Below are 16727 nucleotides of genomic sequence, written 5' to 3' on the forward strand. Positions count from 1 at the left end.
CTCGGACTGTTTTTTGGACTGAAAACACCTTTTTTTGCCTTTTTGACCTCCATGGCCTTTCACTGGATTTTTTGCTCTAAACCCTAATTTTTGGGTTTGGAATTTTTTTTTGATTGCATAATCTTGGTGGGTTTTTTGAGATTTCAAATGGGTTAGATTTTTTTGGGTGCCTCAATTTTGGTGCCTTGATTTTCAAGCTAGTCGATCCAAATTCCGACAGCATATTATTTCTAGGTTTTTCGAGCTCTCTTCTGGGTACTCTGATTTTTTTGGGTCTTTCATTTTCTCACCTCGAAGTTTGTGCCATTTGAGATATTCACATATTATGTGCATATGTATTAGTAGCAGCAGAAGTCAGACTCAATTAAAAAGCAAGCCAATGCTGCCCAACATTGAGTAGAAAGAATCTATCTACCATGCTTTTATGGCTAGCATACTTGCAGATCATGTGAAATCTTCTGCCCAGTACATAGATTTCGGTGCCTCTGGACATTTCACTCATAGGCGTGATTGGTTTGTTGAATTCACTCTCTATTCTGACTCAGTAATCTTTGGAGGTGGCGAAGAATACAATATTGTTGGCAAGGGCAATGTTTAGATTTAGTCGTTAGCAAGAAGACTCATGTTCCTCAATGTATGTTATGTTCTTGACATGAAACATAATTTGTTGTCTGTTAGTCAGATTATGAAGCACTCCCCTTAGATGTTGTTTTCAGTGGAAATAAGTGTTCGATTATCGATTGTGCTTCTCACACTACACTTGCTGTCGGTCTTGAGGATCATGGTATTTATAGGTTTGTAGATTCAGGCGATTCCCTTGAGCGTGCTTTCATCGCCAAATCATCCGCTCTCAGCAGCGTCTGGCATCAACGATATGGTCACTTGAACATTCAATATTTGGCATAACTTGCTCGCGATAATTTAGTCCATGGCCTACCTGATATCCAGACCTAATCTGTTGTCTGTTAGTCAGATTATGAAGCACTCCCCTTAGATGTTGTTTTCAGTGGAAATAAGTGTTCGATTATCGATTGTGCTTCTCACAATACACTTGCTGTCGGTCTTGAGGATCATGGTATTTATAGGTTTGTAGATTCAGGCGATTCCCTTGAGCGTGCTTTCATTGCCAAATCATCCGCTCTCAGCAGCGTCTGGCATCAACGATATGGTCACTTGAACATTCAATATCTGGCATAACTTGCTCGGGATAATTTAGTCCATGGCCTACTTGATATCCAGACCTAGAACCATCGCGTTTGCGGAGCTTGCCAAGCAGGGAACCAACATAGGACACCATTTAAGGATGTTGAATCATGGCGGGCATCTAAAGTACTCCAGCTGGTCCACGCTGATGTATGTGGTCCTATGAATACTCCTTTTGTTACTTGGAACAAGTACTTCTTACTCTTTGTGGATGATTTCAGTCGCAAAATGTGGGTATATTTTCTTAAGCAAAAATTATATGCTTTTCCTGTATTTCAGCAGTTTAAAGCCCTAGTAGAAAAAGAGTCTGGTTCCCCTATCCATACTCTTAGGACCGATAATGGGGGGGAATTCTGTTCTTCTGCTTTCACTGCCTTCTGTACTACTCGTGGCATTAGACGTTAGTTCACCACACCTCACACCCCTCAGCAAAATGGTGTCCATCATAGAAATGGCTAGGGCTATGCTAGAACATAGAAATGTTCCCAAAAAATATTGGGCAGAAGTAGTATCCATAGCTGTCTACCTTCTTAACCGGTCACCCACCCTTGCAGTTAACTATAAGACTCTTGAGGAAGCCTGGTCTGGCCGCAAACCTAGGATCAACCATTTGAAAGTTTTTGGCTCTCTAGCATATGTATGGATTCTTGATGCCAAACACACTAAGTTGGATTCCGAAAGCCAGAAACTCATGTTTATAGGATACAATCACATACATAAGGCCTACAGACTTATTGATTTAAACACTGATCGTTTAATCTTCAGTCGTGATGTTGTGTTTGATGAGGAACTCAGACCATTTAAGCTCTCTGCCTCCTTGCCGCATTCTGAGATTTAGTCTTCAACAATCTTTGACTTGGGTCCTATTTTATATGAGTCATTTGATGCTACTGATACACCACCTCAGCCACCTCCAGATAATACAGTTCCTGCTCCTGCTACTCATCCAGCTATTTCGATAGCATTTGATATTGGCTCCTCCACTCTTCGGCCAAAATGGTGGGCTCAAATGATTAGTGATCTTTGTCCCGATGAACTCATTGAGGGTAGAACCTCCAGAAATAAGATCATTCAACACAACATAGTTAATGTTGCTCTTATGGCCAACATCCATAGTATCCCTGTGCCCTAGACATATGCAGAGGCCAAAGGAATTCCAGAATGGGAATAGGCAATGGATGCTGAGTTTCAAAGTCTTTAGAAGAATCACACCTGGGTTCTTTTAGATCTCCCTCTTGGGAAGAAACCCATTAGCTGTAGATGGGTCTATAAGGTCAAGTACCATGCAGATGGTACCTTGGACAAATACAAAGCTAGACTTGTTGCTCAAGGATTCACCCAGCCCGAAGGCATTGACTATGAGGAGACTTTTGCCCCGATAACCAAGATGAGCACTATTCGCCGCCTTCTTGCCATTGCAGCTTAGTATGGTTGGAAAGTTCATCAAAGGGATGTGAAGAGTGCTTTTCTCAATGGTGAATTACAGGAAGAAGTCTACATGACACAACCCTCAGGTTTCAAGGTTACCAATTCAGAACCAAAAGTATGTAGACTCCAGAAGGCCCTCTATGGTCTTAAACACGCCCCTCGGGCTTGGTACATAAAGATTGATTAGTACTTGGTTGCTCAGGGATTTCAGCGTAGCCCATCAGACATTAATCTGTATATTAAGCATTGTGGTAATGATATTCTATTTCTTGTTGTCTATGTGGATGATTTGATCATTACTGGGAGTTCTGAACATTTGATTTCAGAAATCAAATAGGATCTATGTAGAACTTTTGATATGACAGATCTCAGATTGCTTCATTATTGTTTAGGTATTGAGGTTTGGTAGACTGACAACAGTATTTTTTTGTCTCAGTCCAAGTATGCTAGAAATCTGCTTGACAAGTTTCGAATGCAGGATTGCAAACCTGCCTCCACTCCTATGGAGACTGGTTTGAAATTGTCTGCACAATTTGATTCTCCTCCTGAAGATGAAACACTCTTTAGGCCACTAGTAGGTAGTCTCATCTACTTTACTACTACCAGATCTGATCTCAGTTTTGCAGTCAGCTACATCTCACGGTTCATGATGAACTCCAAGACTGATCATTGGATTGTAGCGAAACATGTCTTGCGCTATGTACGTGGTACTTCAGATTATGGTCTTCTTTACACAAGGAGTGCTACTCCTCAGCTCAGTGGATTCATTGATTCCAATTGGGCTGGCTTAGTTGATGACAGGAAATCTACTTCTGGCTATGTGTTCAATATCGGATCTGCAGTAGTTACTTGGACCAATAAGAAGCAACAGGCACAGGCACTCTCCTCTATAGAAGCAGAATATAGAGGAGCTGTCAAGGCAGCTTGTGAAGCCATTTGGCTCCGTCAGATGCTTGCAGATATGCATATTCCTCAAGCAGGTCCGACCTCTTTGTTTTCAGACAATCAGGGAGTACTCAAACTTGCCAAGAACCCAGTGTTTCATGAACGAACCAAGCACATAGAGCTTCATTGCCATTACATCCGACAATTAGTAGAAGATGGATCTATTCAATTACTCTATGTCCCTACCTCAGAACAACTAGCAAATATTTTCGCAAAACCCCTTAGTCCTGACAAGTTTGTTAAATTCAGGGGATCTATTGGTGTAGTAAATAGATTGAGCATTAAGGGGGGGTATTAGAATAATCTTTATGTTTTTTCTTAATGCTCACTATTGTATCTTATTGTATCTCTGTAAATATTAGAATGTTTCTAATATTTAGGTGTAGTCTAAAATAGAATGTTTCTATTCTATTCGACTCTCCTCTTTGTATATATAGATCATTTGATCTCTGATTAATAAGTCAAGTATTCTTCCATTTACGCTTGTAATAATATTGGATCATTCACATATATAATATAGATTATTCAAATATATAATATAGATATTATTCTTTTTTTAAAAATTGGTAAATGACCAATGCCTTTATATGTTGAATTGATGAAATTTAGATATTATTCTTATTAATAGATTTATATGATTTATATTAGACCATATATCGATTCTTTATCTGCGATAGAATATAGATATAATATTTTGTTCCTCAGTTTCTAATTCTTAGATGCGTTATAGCATCATTATCCATTTCTAATATTTTGTTCCTTAGTTTCTAATTCTTAGATGCTTTCTTTAGCTTTCTCTTAGCTAGAATAGAATGTTTCTATTCTTTACGATAGTTTCCTAAGGAAACATCGTTTATACTATTGTATATATTGACCTCTTGGTCTCTATTAATAACAAGCAAGTATTTTACCAATTACATCATAATATGGTATCAGAGCCACTTTAATTTTTTTTGAAAATCATAATTTCTTTTCTAAAATTATTAGACCCTATTTTCAAAATTATTTGCTTCAAACTAGGGTTTGTTGAGAATATTGACCATCAACAATTTTTTTTTTTGGCCATTTTTGAAATGATGTGACTATTTTTTGGGCATTTTCGTCCATTTTTTCTACACATCTAGGACTGGGAGTGACGCCAAGGGTTTCTTAAAACCCTTAGTAACAAATTCATGTCCATAAACTGTGTTTTTTGTTGTAGATTCGTCATTGAGTTCAAGCTTTTTTCAGCCCAAGATGTTTTTGTACGAAACCCTAATTTTTGGGCTTGATTTTTTTCTGAGCACAAATTCTTGGTGGGTTTTTTGAGAGCTCAACTGGGTTGTCATCAGATTTTTCTAGGTGCCTTGAATTTTGTACCTCAATTTTCGAGCCAGTGGATCCATAAACCAACAACATATTCTTTTTGGGTCTTTTGAGCTCTCTTTTGGGCACCCCTTCAATTTTTCTGGGTCGTCCATTTCTTTGACTCAAACTAAGTGCCTTCACAGATTTTCACCCTTTTTCATTGAAAAATGTGCTATGGCATCTCTGACTAATATTTTGGTTGAGAGTAATTTAAAATTCAATGGTTAGAATTACGGCACTTGGAAGTAGCGGATCAAATTGGTCTGGGTGTTACACAACATTCAACTGCCCTTGGTATTGATCTGGATACATGAGATACTAAATAATTGGGAGGTGGTGATGCTTCTCAAATTATCCATAGCTGATGATCAACTCTCTTAAATTCCATTAGGCAAGATAGTTGTCGAGATATGGGGACATATCAAGAATCTTCATGAGACTTCTGACAAATACTCTTTATTCTATTATCATGGATGAGCAAACATCGCTCTAAGCTCCCCTGAATAGGATTCAGGAATTTCGTGATCAGTTGCTTGCCATTGGTCCCAAGATGGAGGAAGAGGACATTGTGGTTATCACTCTGGAGTTTACCCAAGTCATACAAGCATTTTATCGAGATTCTCAACATCATGTCTTCTGGCGTTGATTTGAAGTTCACAGATCTTTGCACACTTCTTCTTCAACAAGATTGGTGGAAACAATAGTTCGATAATAGTTCGAGCTCCACCTCCACAGAGCAAGCCTTTGTTGCTAAATCCTTTCAAAACGATAAAGGCAAGTCTCAACAGTCTTCTCAATAGAAGTCCTCTACTCCAACTTCAAAAGGCTCTCAGAAGAACATTCAATGCAATTACAAGTTTGGTTATATGAAGGTTGAATGTTGGAAATGCTTAGCTACCCAATCTAAGCAATTAGGTTCACAGCCCAAAGCGAACAGTGCAAAGCACACTGAGCAGTCAGAATCTGCCTTTTACACCTTCATGGCTAAAAGACTTGCATATCATGTGAAGTCATCTGCCCGCTACATTAATTCAGGCGCCTGTTGTCATTTCACCCATTGCAGAGACTGGTTCATTGACTACAAGCCTTATTTTGATTCTGTTATTTTTGGTGGTGGAGAAGTGTACACCATTGTCGGCAAAGACACCATTCAAATTTAGTCTACTGGGAGGAATCTCATTTTCCTTGATGTGTAGTACGTTCCAGGGATGGAACTAAATCTACTCTCAGTCAATTAGTTGTTGCGACATTCTCCACAATTGGATGTCACCTTTAGTTCACATCAGTGTACCATCATTGATAGGGCGACTCTGTCTATTGTTGCAATGGGTCTTGAGGATCATGGTCTTTTCCGACTTACCGATTCTGGTGATTCTCGAGACTTAGTTATGGCTGCTCAACTGTCTTCTTCTGTTGGTACACTTTGGCATTAGTGATATGGGCACTTAAATGTGCATATTCTCTCTCAGCTTGCGCAGGACGAGCTTGACCTTGGTTTGTTAGAGATTTAGACTCAGAAACGTGGAGTTTGTGATACATGCTAGGCTGGGAAGCAACATCGCACACCTTTCACCAATGGCGATTCATGGTGACCTTCTTAGGTACTTCAACTTGTTCATGTCGATATCTATGGCCCTATGACCACTCTTGTTCTTGCGTCCATGTATTTTTTGTTGTTCGTTGATGATTTTAGTAGAAAAATGTGGGTATATTTTTTAAAAAAGAAATCAGATGCATTTCCTGTATTTCAGAAGTTTAAACCTTTAGTTGAAAAAGAGTCTAGGAAATCTATTATAACTCTTAGATCAGACAATGGGGGGAATTTTGTTCTAATGAATTCTCTAGCTTCTTGGATACTTATGGCGTCAAATGCTAGTTAACCACACCCCACACACCACAACAAAACATTTTAGTTGAACATTGGAACAAAACCCCACACACCACAACACAACAATGCAGTTGAACATCAGAACAGAACAATCACCGAGATGGCTCGCTCCATGCTCAAATGCATACATGTTCCAAAGAAGTTAACACTACAATTTATCTTTTGAACTGGTCACCCAAAGTGGCAACCAAAGGTAAGACTTCGGAAGAGGCTTAGTCAGATTGCAAGCCCAGAATCAGTCACCTGAAAGTTTTCGGCTCCCTTGCGTTTGTTTGGATCCTTGATGCATCATGCACCAAGTTGGATGCCAAGAGTCGGAAACTCATGCTTGCTGGAACAATAGTCTTCACAAAGCCTACCGCTTGATTGACATTGAGACATCTCGTCTTCTGTACAATCATGATGATGTCTTTTATGAGCAATGAGGACCATTCATGCCTGTTTCTCCAATTCCCGATCCAACATATTGGTCTATGAATACTCATGATCTAGGAGTTAGAGTTCCTTCACCTGATGAGAGGGCTGTAGTAGCTCTTGCTGCTCCAGTTATGTTAGTGATCCCTGTACAAACACCTCCAACTTCTCCTGAAGGATTACCCGGATTTGTAGATGCTTCACTTGAGCTTGATCTAGATTCTTTTGATGAGGAACTTGATCATAGAGCATCTCCTGATACTAGTATTGGTCATTCTCCTCTCTGGCCTAAGTGGTGGCTAAGACACTTGTTGATCTTCGTGACGATGAGCTCATTGATAGGAGAATTGCTTGGAAAAAGAGCAAACCTACAGAGTCTGTTAACTTTGCTCTCATGACCAACATTCACAATGTGTTTGAACCTTAAACATATTTCGAGACTAAAGGAACTTCAGAGTGGGAACATGCCATGACATCTAAACACCAAAACCTGTTGAAGAATAACACTTGGGTCCTTTATGATCTTCCACTAGGGAAGAATCCCATTTGCCGCAAATGGGTTTACAAAAAAATACGAATTGGATGTACTTTTGGTCAGTACAAAGCTCGTTTAGTTGCAACGGGCTTTTCTAAGCATCAAGGTATTGATTATGAGGAGATCTTTGCCCCTATTGCAAAGATGAGCACAATCAGATTAATCCTAGCCATGGCAGTTTGGTTGGAAGGTCCATTGGATGGACGTCAAGAGTGCTTTCTTGAATCGTGATCTCCACAAAGAGGTCTGCATGATGCAACCTCCTGGTTTCAAGGTTGCCAGTAAAGAACATCAGGTTCTCAAATTAGTGAAAGCTCTCTATGGCTTGAAGCAGGCTCCTCAAGCATGGTACATGAAAATTAATAAGTACCTCAGTGATAAATGCTTCCCGAGGAATTCTTCAGACTCAAATTTGTACATCAAAACTATTGACAGTGACATCATCCTTCTAGTTATTTGTGTGGATGATTTGATCATCATTGGTTGTTTGACTTCTTTGATTCAAGGAATCAAACATAATTTATGCCAGTCTTTTGATATGATTGACCTTGGGCTCATGTATTATTGCTCAGGTGTTGAGGTTTGGCAACAGTCTTCTGGTATTTTCATCTCTTAGTCCAAATATGCCAAGGCTGTGTTAGACAAATTCTCTATGCAGGATTGCAAGCCTGCATCTACATCCATTGTGAAAGGTCTCACGTTATCAGCCAAGTCTGATTCTCCTTCCGTTGACGATACTACATATATGCAGCTAGTAGGCAACCTCATCTACCTATTTGCGACTAGGCCTGATACCAGCGTCGCAGTTAGCTACATCTTCGCTTTATTATAGCTCGCAAGGCTGATCATTGGATGGCAGAAAAGCGTGTGCTTCGTTATGTGAAGGGCATCTCAATTATGGACTTCTTTACTCTTGGAGTTTTAATCCTAGACTCAGTGGGTTCATAGATTTAGATTGGGCAGGCTTTGTTGATGATCAAAAGTTGACTTTTACATATGTGTTTAGTGTGGGATCTAGTGCCGTCACATGGACCAGTAAGAAGCAATAGGCGGTTTTTCTCTCCTCCATGGAGGCTGAATACAGAGGGACAATTAAGGCACGTTGTGAAGTTGTTTGGCTTCGTCGGATGTTTGGGGATATGCAGATGTCACCAGTAGGACTGACCACTTTGTTTATTGATAACGAAGGTGTTATCAAGTTAGCACAAAATCCGGTCTTTCACGAATGAACCAAGCATGTTGATGTTTATTGTCACTACATACGACAACTCACTGAAGACAGGACTATAGACTTGCAGTATGTTCCTACCACGGATCAGGCTCCAGACATTCTCACCAAGCCTCTTGGTCATGATAAGTTGGTTAAATTCAGAGGACACCTTGGTGTTGTGGATAGATTAACCATTAAGGGAGGGTATTACGATAATAGATAAGCTTCTATTATTAGTTAATGGCTATCTATTTGTAATCTATTGTAAATATTAGAATGTTTCTAATATTAGTTAGTCTCTAGTTATCTGTTAGCTTTCTTTTAGCTAGAATATAATGTTTCTATTCTTTACGATCGTATCCTAAGGAAACATCATTTTTATTCTTTTGTATATATTGACCTCTCGGTCTCTGTTAATGACAAGCAAGTATTTTACCAATTACATTGTAATAGGTACCTATCAAAAACTGGACTGCTGACTGCTGACTGCTGAGTCATCAGCATTCTTGCCGTCATTTGATTGCTTTATATCATACTATACTAGGTGTCCTCTTAGACACATAGTATTTACTCATCAATTTTTTATTGTTATGATTGTTCATGATTCTTTCCCATCTTCATAAAATCTCCTAGGTGCGGAGATATGCCCCTTATGTCCATTTTATTCACATCACTTCTCCAACCGCTGATTAAGGAATTGCTGGTGTATTGCTGTCGCAGCTTCATTAATTTTTAATACTAGTTTTGATCAGGCGTGTGCTACTGGGTAATAGACAAGGGTGGTAACATATCGTTTCAGTCAAGTGTCGATACAAAATGGTCGGCCACAAACTATTATATTATATTATTTTGGTACTGTATCTAATAATACTATATATTATTAGGCAATATCATATTCATAGTTTAAAAACTCGGTATCGGTAATATCTCGGCTGGCCCAAATTTTTTGAAAAACTTGGAATCGTAAAAGCTCGGTAATAAATCGGCACTTTTATCCAACATTTAAAAATATGCAATTTTTAAAAATATTCTTAAAAATGCATACTTACACACCAAATGTGTAAAACATATAATGATTTGAGATATCCACCATATATTAACCAAAGTTTTGAGTTAAACAGTAATTCATACCAACTAGAACTTAGTAGATAAACATAGTGATAGAATCATATACCAAAGAACAAGTACAACATCTGAATATAAATAACTCCAGTACATATAGGAGTATTAAGTATTATAAAAGATATATAATTTAGTATTCGAAATTATATATATATTTTAATTTATAAATATTGTTAAATACTGTTGTATAACAGTTACATAAATTGCAAAAAGACAGTAATACATTAAATTTTTAAAAATAATAAATATTAAATACAGTCTATTTAGTCATTTACTGTTTTGTAAATTTTAATTTTTTTATCAAAATAAAATAATAAATTATTCAATATATTTTAGTTTTTGGCATTATACAAAATAAATTAAGTTTTAAATATTTTTTAAACCAAACTATAAATACATTAAAATTCACACATAATTAGAAGGCTGGAAGTGTCAACTCGCTGGAGTCTGTCGTCAAATACAAACAAATACTGTCACATATTTGTCGTTTGCAAAAACTGTCCCACTTAGCAAATGCAGTCTGCCATCAAATACAAAGTCAAACAAACCAAATACTCTGCCGGAGACAAATTTATAAGAGAGCCAGAGACAAACACACGCAGGGAGCCGCCACCGATGTAGTCTCAAGGAGTTGTGGCAGATGGGGGAGCTTGTAAAGTAGTTAAAAAAAACAAGTTACACCTTCACATATTAATTTTTATTTTTCCCGATGTCTATTTCGTGTTGACCATGCAGTGACCAGTCAACGATATTTGGGGGCGATTTTGGTTTGATGCGCGATTTATAGAAAAAAAAAACACCATGTTTTTGGGAAAATATCGGTGCCAATATATGGCCCGTTTAATTTGTCTCCACAATGAACTCGGATATTCCGTGATTTTTGCGATATTTCGCTGTGTTGTTAAACTATGATCATAGTAGTTCCTAATAATAATGATATATTATTGAAAATGTCGGTATATTATTTGTTGATTTATTTTCTTTTGTATTTCTATTTTTTTTTGGTAAATAGTCATAGTTTATTAATCTAATCAGGTTCCCGCTTGGTCCGAACCAGGGATATGGCTACATCTAGGAGAGCCACATCCCCGAATAAAGGAACATCCCAGGAGGCCCATTAACAGGTATAAACCAAAAAACATTAAAAAAAAATGCGTTTGTAGCCATTGCAATTTGCTCTTATTGCCACCCTTGAACTAAGAGAAGAGAATTATGTCGAAGGATCTCTTTTCTTTTCTCCTTTTCTCACCCTTCACAGTTTATAGAATTTCCTCAGAACTACATCCATCACCCAGACAACTCTTACCAAGCTGATGCAAAATACCCACCGAAAGATCATCCCCCTTTTCTTGGGACCCTACAGGCCTTTTCTCTTCTCTACCTTCCGGTGTGATAGCAACCTTACAAATGTTCACCACTGGATCAAAAACAACCAAGCCAGCCTTAAAACTGTTAATGTCCAAAGGAGCTTCCTGACTCAGAACTTCACAGTTATGTTGTGGTGCCTCATTGTGCACAACTAGAGAGTAACTCATCTGTTGTGTTCCTTTCTTCTCTACGATATAGTGATGTTGTGAGATATCTTCTCATCACGACGCCATCTTAGTCAATCTCTGTTTCAAACATAGGTCTGCCGATGCCCTGTTTGAAAGTACCACCTGCATCTGAACGAAATCCCTTCATAATCCAAAGACTGTGTCCAACACCCATTTGCAGTTTTTAGCGAAATTTCTGCTGGGAGATCTTCAGAAATATCCATCTCCACTAAGATGCGGGTATAGGTGGAATGTAAAAGATTTGAAGACCCTTGGGCCTTCATCAATCACTAAGAATTCCCCAAAGAGTTACCAATAACTTCAAGACGAGTCGAACCAGTAATGTAAGGGAAGATTTAGAAGTCGTACCGAAAGTGGTATCAAATCAAAAGTTTTAATAGTTGGAGAGAAAGCAGGGTTATAGGGCTTCAACATCAGTGGATGCTTGTTCTCCCAACTCCAAATGCTATCATATAAATTTTTTGTTCGTTTTAAAAAACCACATTAAAAGAAACCACCTGCACAAGGATAGATCTGGACATACCCCATTAGAATTGGTTCCTAATTCACTGAAATCCAATTGCGGAGCTCACTCAGACTCGGCCAGGAACTTTTAATTCGGCCTATCAAACCCAACTCCGAGAAAAATTCAAATGTCCATCATAATGGACCTTACCATTTGGGGTTTGATTGAATCCCCCAAGCTGTCCTCCTGTAGGTCAAACTTCTTTGAAACCCCAATGTTTTGGGCTCTTACGACTCCACTGGGTCCTAGTCCTACAACAAATGCCTTCGCATTACCCACAAAACCACTCTGAATCTAAGAGTCCACCCCATGCTGTGCATTTTTCACACTGCAATTTTTTTTTTGTAATCTCTACCCACCTATAACTTGTGACATTCCCTCTCCAGTACCACAGTTGGCAGCATTTTTTTCCAAACAACTACCCTGCTCACCCGTATTGTCCAATGACTTTGGCTCAGACTCATCATGGGATCGATGCACACGTACTTCCCTTGTTCCATTCTTGAGGTGAACACAATCCTACACCAAACTGTTTGATGCACGTTGTGATGTATTGCAATGCCCATCTTTCTGAGATGCCTACCATGTGCCAAGCACCCCAAACCCCTGCCATAAACCTCTCTCATCAATATGAGCATGATAAAAAGTGGAAGCCCTAGTTTCAGTCTCGGTAGCTTATGGGAGCACACTAACTCCGTTTCATATTGACTTGTTTTTATATTTCTATTTATTAAATCTCTGTTGAGAGAGGGGATATTACATGTACACCTTATGATTCCTTTCCAAATGCAAAGAAAACTACACTCACCAACCTAAAGGATGTTTATTAAATAAAAGAATATTTAGATAAAATATCTAACTAGACTAATAAAATATGATGCTAATCATGAGGCAAAATAATCATTTTAGAATAAACATAATTAGTACATATCTACAATTAGTAGCTCCATATATTTATCCAAACATGTTTATAAGGCAAACGGCCTAAACACAATATATATTTTCTTTTCACTAATGGTATATTTAAATGGAAAAGAAAATAGAGATTTTATTTGGAGACTGCTGAACAGATAAACTAAAGGATAAAGTTTAGTGGTAACGGTAAGATTTACTATTACAGCGAATAATACAACATTGCCTCAATCTATTTGCACTAACCAAAAGATAAATAAACAGATCCTAAAGGCATGAATTGGATCCAAAAAGTAAAACAATGGAACATGAGTGACAGTTCTGAAATTTTAGAGATGGCACTGAATAGGAACCTGATTTTCTCGTTTCCCGCCCTTAAATCTGCCGCTGAAACCTTTGACAAAAACTTTCCTCCATTCCTTCTGACTTCTTGCAACCAGTTAATTCTTCTCGTCGAAGCTCCTCTCAAGCCGAAACCAATAATCTTAATTTTTTCAGATTCCAATCTAGTATAAATTCCGAAGTGCTGTGAATCCCTACAAATCATGTTCTCCCCATTGATGCTTTCCCTCAAATGCCAGACCCAGTCATGCAGTTTGTAACCCAATGCATATGAAATGTACAAACATTGATGAGAGCTATTTGGGGTAATTCTATATTAATGATGGATGGTGCAAGATGGATGTGCAATTGCTGTGAGAAGTAGAATTCAGTGACATTGCCTGAAATTAAATAAAAATTTATGGTTTAAGTTTCAAACCACACATATTCCAGATTGGAATTGCTCAGTTTAAGTTTTTCTTTTTATTCTTCTTACTTTATGTTGCACAAAGCATATGAGTAGTATATATCTCTGTTCTTCAGCCTCTGTCAAATGAGGATTTTACTTCTGTTTTTCTTACTTTGATTCACATAGAGCATAGAAGCAAAAGATGCACAAAAGATATAATCCTAAGTTGACTAATAATAATGATTAATCCACTCCTTGAAATTTAGATTTATGCAAATTTGCAAATAAACATTAATAATAATTTAATAGTTATCTTAGAATTCTATAATACTGCTATTAGAAACCTCATGTTAAAATTTAAACCTTTAAATGTGGTTTTTTAGGGTTGTCTAACTCCTATTCTTAATGAAAACAGCTGTTTGACAACCCTACAAACTACAATTTACAACCATAGATAAACAATATATTCAATATTGTATCTCTGAATTGAAAATAAGGGTCATATTGTCATCAGTTTCAGATTAGGAATGAACATTTAAAATAAAATATCATATATGCAATTGGCAAAATATGACGAGCCAATGATTACCTTGAAGGCTTGAAGATTGTTTGAATGTGTTGAAGCTTGAATGTTTGATCGATGAAGACTTGGTATTAGCTCCTCATCCTGTTGTTGCTCTCACACTTACTATGAATATCACTCTTGTAGCCTTGCTCTCACTATTGTTGGCATGTTTTCATGCTTGCACCTTTTGTTGCAACTTGAAGCCTTGTTCAATGATGTGGTAGTGATTTGGAGTAAAGGCGAGATCTATATTTATAGCTATCTGATTGGTATTTATTGTGGGATCACACTTGGTGAATTGTAATGTATGACGCACATAGTTGGTGGTGTTTGGAATTCTTGTGTCTAACATTAGGAAAAAGTCAGGACAACTAACATAAAGAAAGCAGGGAGATTCGATTCTCTGATTGGCTATGGTTAAATGCAATGGTCTTTTTTTCGAAAGAGCAAGAGCAGACGTTTAAAGACTTGTTGAGTGGTTTTTGTAGACTATGTGCAGAGATTAAGCCTAAGCCTATATAAATTTCCCCATACATTACACATAGACAAAAATTATTGCAAAAAGAGAGTGGAAATAAATAGTAGTGGGAGAAGTAGAAGGGTTGTTGAAGCTTTATTCAAATGGCTCTATTGAGCACCCTCAATGTCTCACCCCCACTGTTACTTCACAATTTATAGATGGGGTTGCATCCAAGGATGTTGTTATAAGATTTGAAAGCAGTCTCTAGGCTCGGATATTCAAGCTGGAAACTGCTGTTGAAAAGTTGCCTTTGCCGATCTATTTTCATGGGGGAGGGTTCTCAGCTTGTTGCACAACCTGCATAGAATACCACACTTTTTTCCACAATTTGTGCAAATCTGCCAATATAAAAGTTGTGTTAGTGGATTACAGGCTCGCACTAGAGCACCAGCTTCCGACGACGTATGATGACTGTACAGAGGTCGTGGAATGGATTGGAAAATAGGCCGCTGGGCTTGTAGAGTTGCTGTAAGAGTGGCTTTCATTGTCCTCTGTGGATTTTAATCAGTGTTTTTTGCCGGATAGAGCACTAGAGCGAACATCGTTTACCATGTTGGACTGCGGATTGTTGACATGGACCTGAGCCTGGTGGTGGTCAAGGGAATGATTACTCTTCGCCCCTTCTTGTGTGGTGAGGAAATGGCGGAAACTGAGAAAACACCAGAGGGCTTAAAGTTTTTGGAAATGTGTAATTTCATATGAAATTTGGCTCTTCCCGTGGGGTCCACCAGAGAGCACCCGTTGAGTAATCTGATTGTTTCGACCTTGAAGGCAGATTTGAAATTATTGCCAATTAAGGAAACAATGTGCTTCAATAGAGAGGAGAGATGTGTTATGAGTATTTGGAGTTGTAGGAAAAAGGCAAAATTGATGGTGGAGGAAATTGGGATCCATGCTTATCATTTTATCCTTCCTCACCATGAAGGAACTCTGCGTCTGATTCACATCATTTCCAACATCATTAATGGTCATTAATTCACTTCTCATGATGTTGTGTTTCGGGATCTACTATTAGAATGAGAGATAAATAAATTGCACCATCAAACAAATGTTTTACCAACCACAAATAATGGTTGATCTCACTCTCTTGGCTTCTTGCGAGACTTTTTTGTCCTTGTTCAATCACACCAGCTAGAGAAGACATGTATTCAACTAATAGAATTTGATGCAACCTTTTCCAACATCCTCATTGTATGTGCCAAAATAGGAGCTTTCAAATAGGGGCATATAGGATTAGAGGAGCATGTCAGTTGTTCTTTTCCCAAATTACAGATATGGTCTGAGTATTGCTGTGAGGTGTAACATGTTTTAATAATTTTTTGGTTAACATGCAATGGTCTCAGGTGTTATAAAAAATGCATAATTTATTGTAGTAAAGATGTGACATGTAGAATTTTGTTTACATTGAACAGTCAATAGTTGCAGGTGCTATTAATTGAAGGGAATGTAGAATTGGGAGATGAGAAAAAATGTGACTTTTAGAGGTGGAAATATGAAATGTCAAATACCTTATTTTGTATACAAATGGAAAAGTTTAATGAGAGGCCAATGCAGACCAATGAATTAGGCATTGTCATTGGAAAATACAGACCAGTGAAAATTACATCTCTGAAACACGACTATGTTGTATATACTAACAAATTTTAGCCTGATTTTAGTTGGATGTTCGGGTTTAGGAGAGGCCAAGAATTACAAAGATGCAAGGAAAGTTGAAGGAGAAGTGAAGGGTACAGAGCTGAGAAGAATTAGAGTAATTACCGAATCTTCAATAAAATGAGATATAAGTGAAGTTAACGAAAGGTTGAAGATCAATATGCTAAGTTATGGATTACATCATGGTAGTTTGT

The 16727-nt window shown here is 37.8% G+C and overlaps 1 protein-coding gene and 1 pseudogene across 1 annotated transcript in view; both read left to right on the forward strand.

Moving 5' to 3' along the window:
* The window catches only part of DIS2 (Arp2/3 complex, 34 kD subunit p34-Arc), a 69342-nt gene that overhangs the window by 14043 nt on the left and 38572 nt on the right, over positions 1–16727 (forward strand). The gene's annotated exons all lie outside the window — the stretch shown is intronic.
* Positions 1544–15855, forward strand: LOC149568735 (putative carboxylesterase 6; annotated as a pseudogene).

Source organism: Cupressus sempervirens, chromosome 3, assembly GCF_028749045.1.
Source record: "Cupressus sempervirens isolate cs-2001-9-10 chromosome 3, ASM2874904v1, whole genome shotgun sequence".
NCBI classification, from domain to species: domain Eukaryota; kingdom Viridiplantae; phylum Streptophyta; class Pinopsida; order Cupressales; family Cupressaceae; genus Cupressus; species Cupressus sempervirens.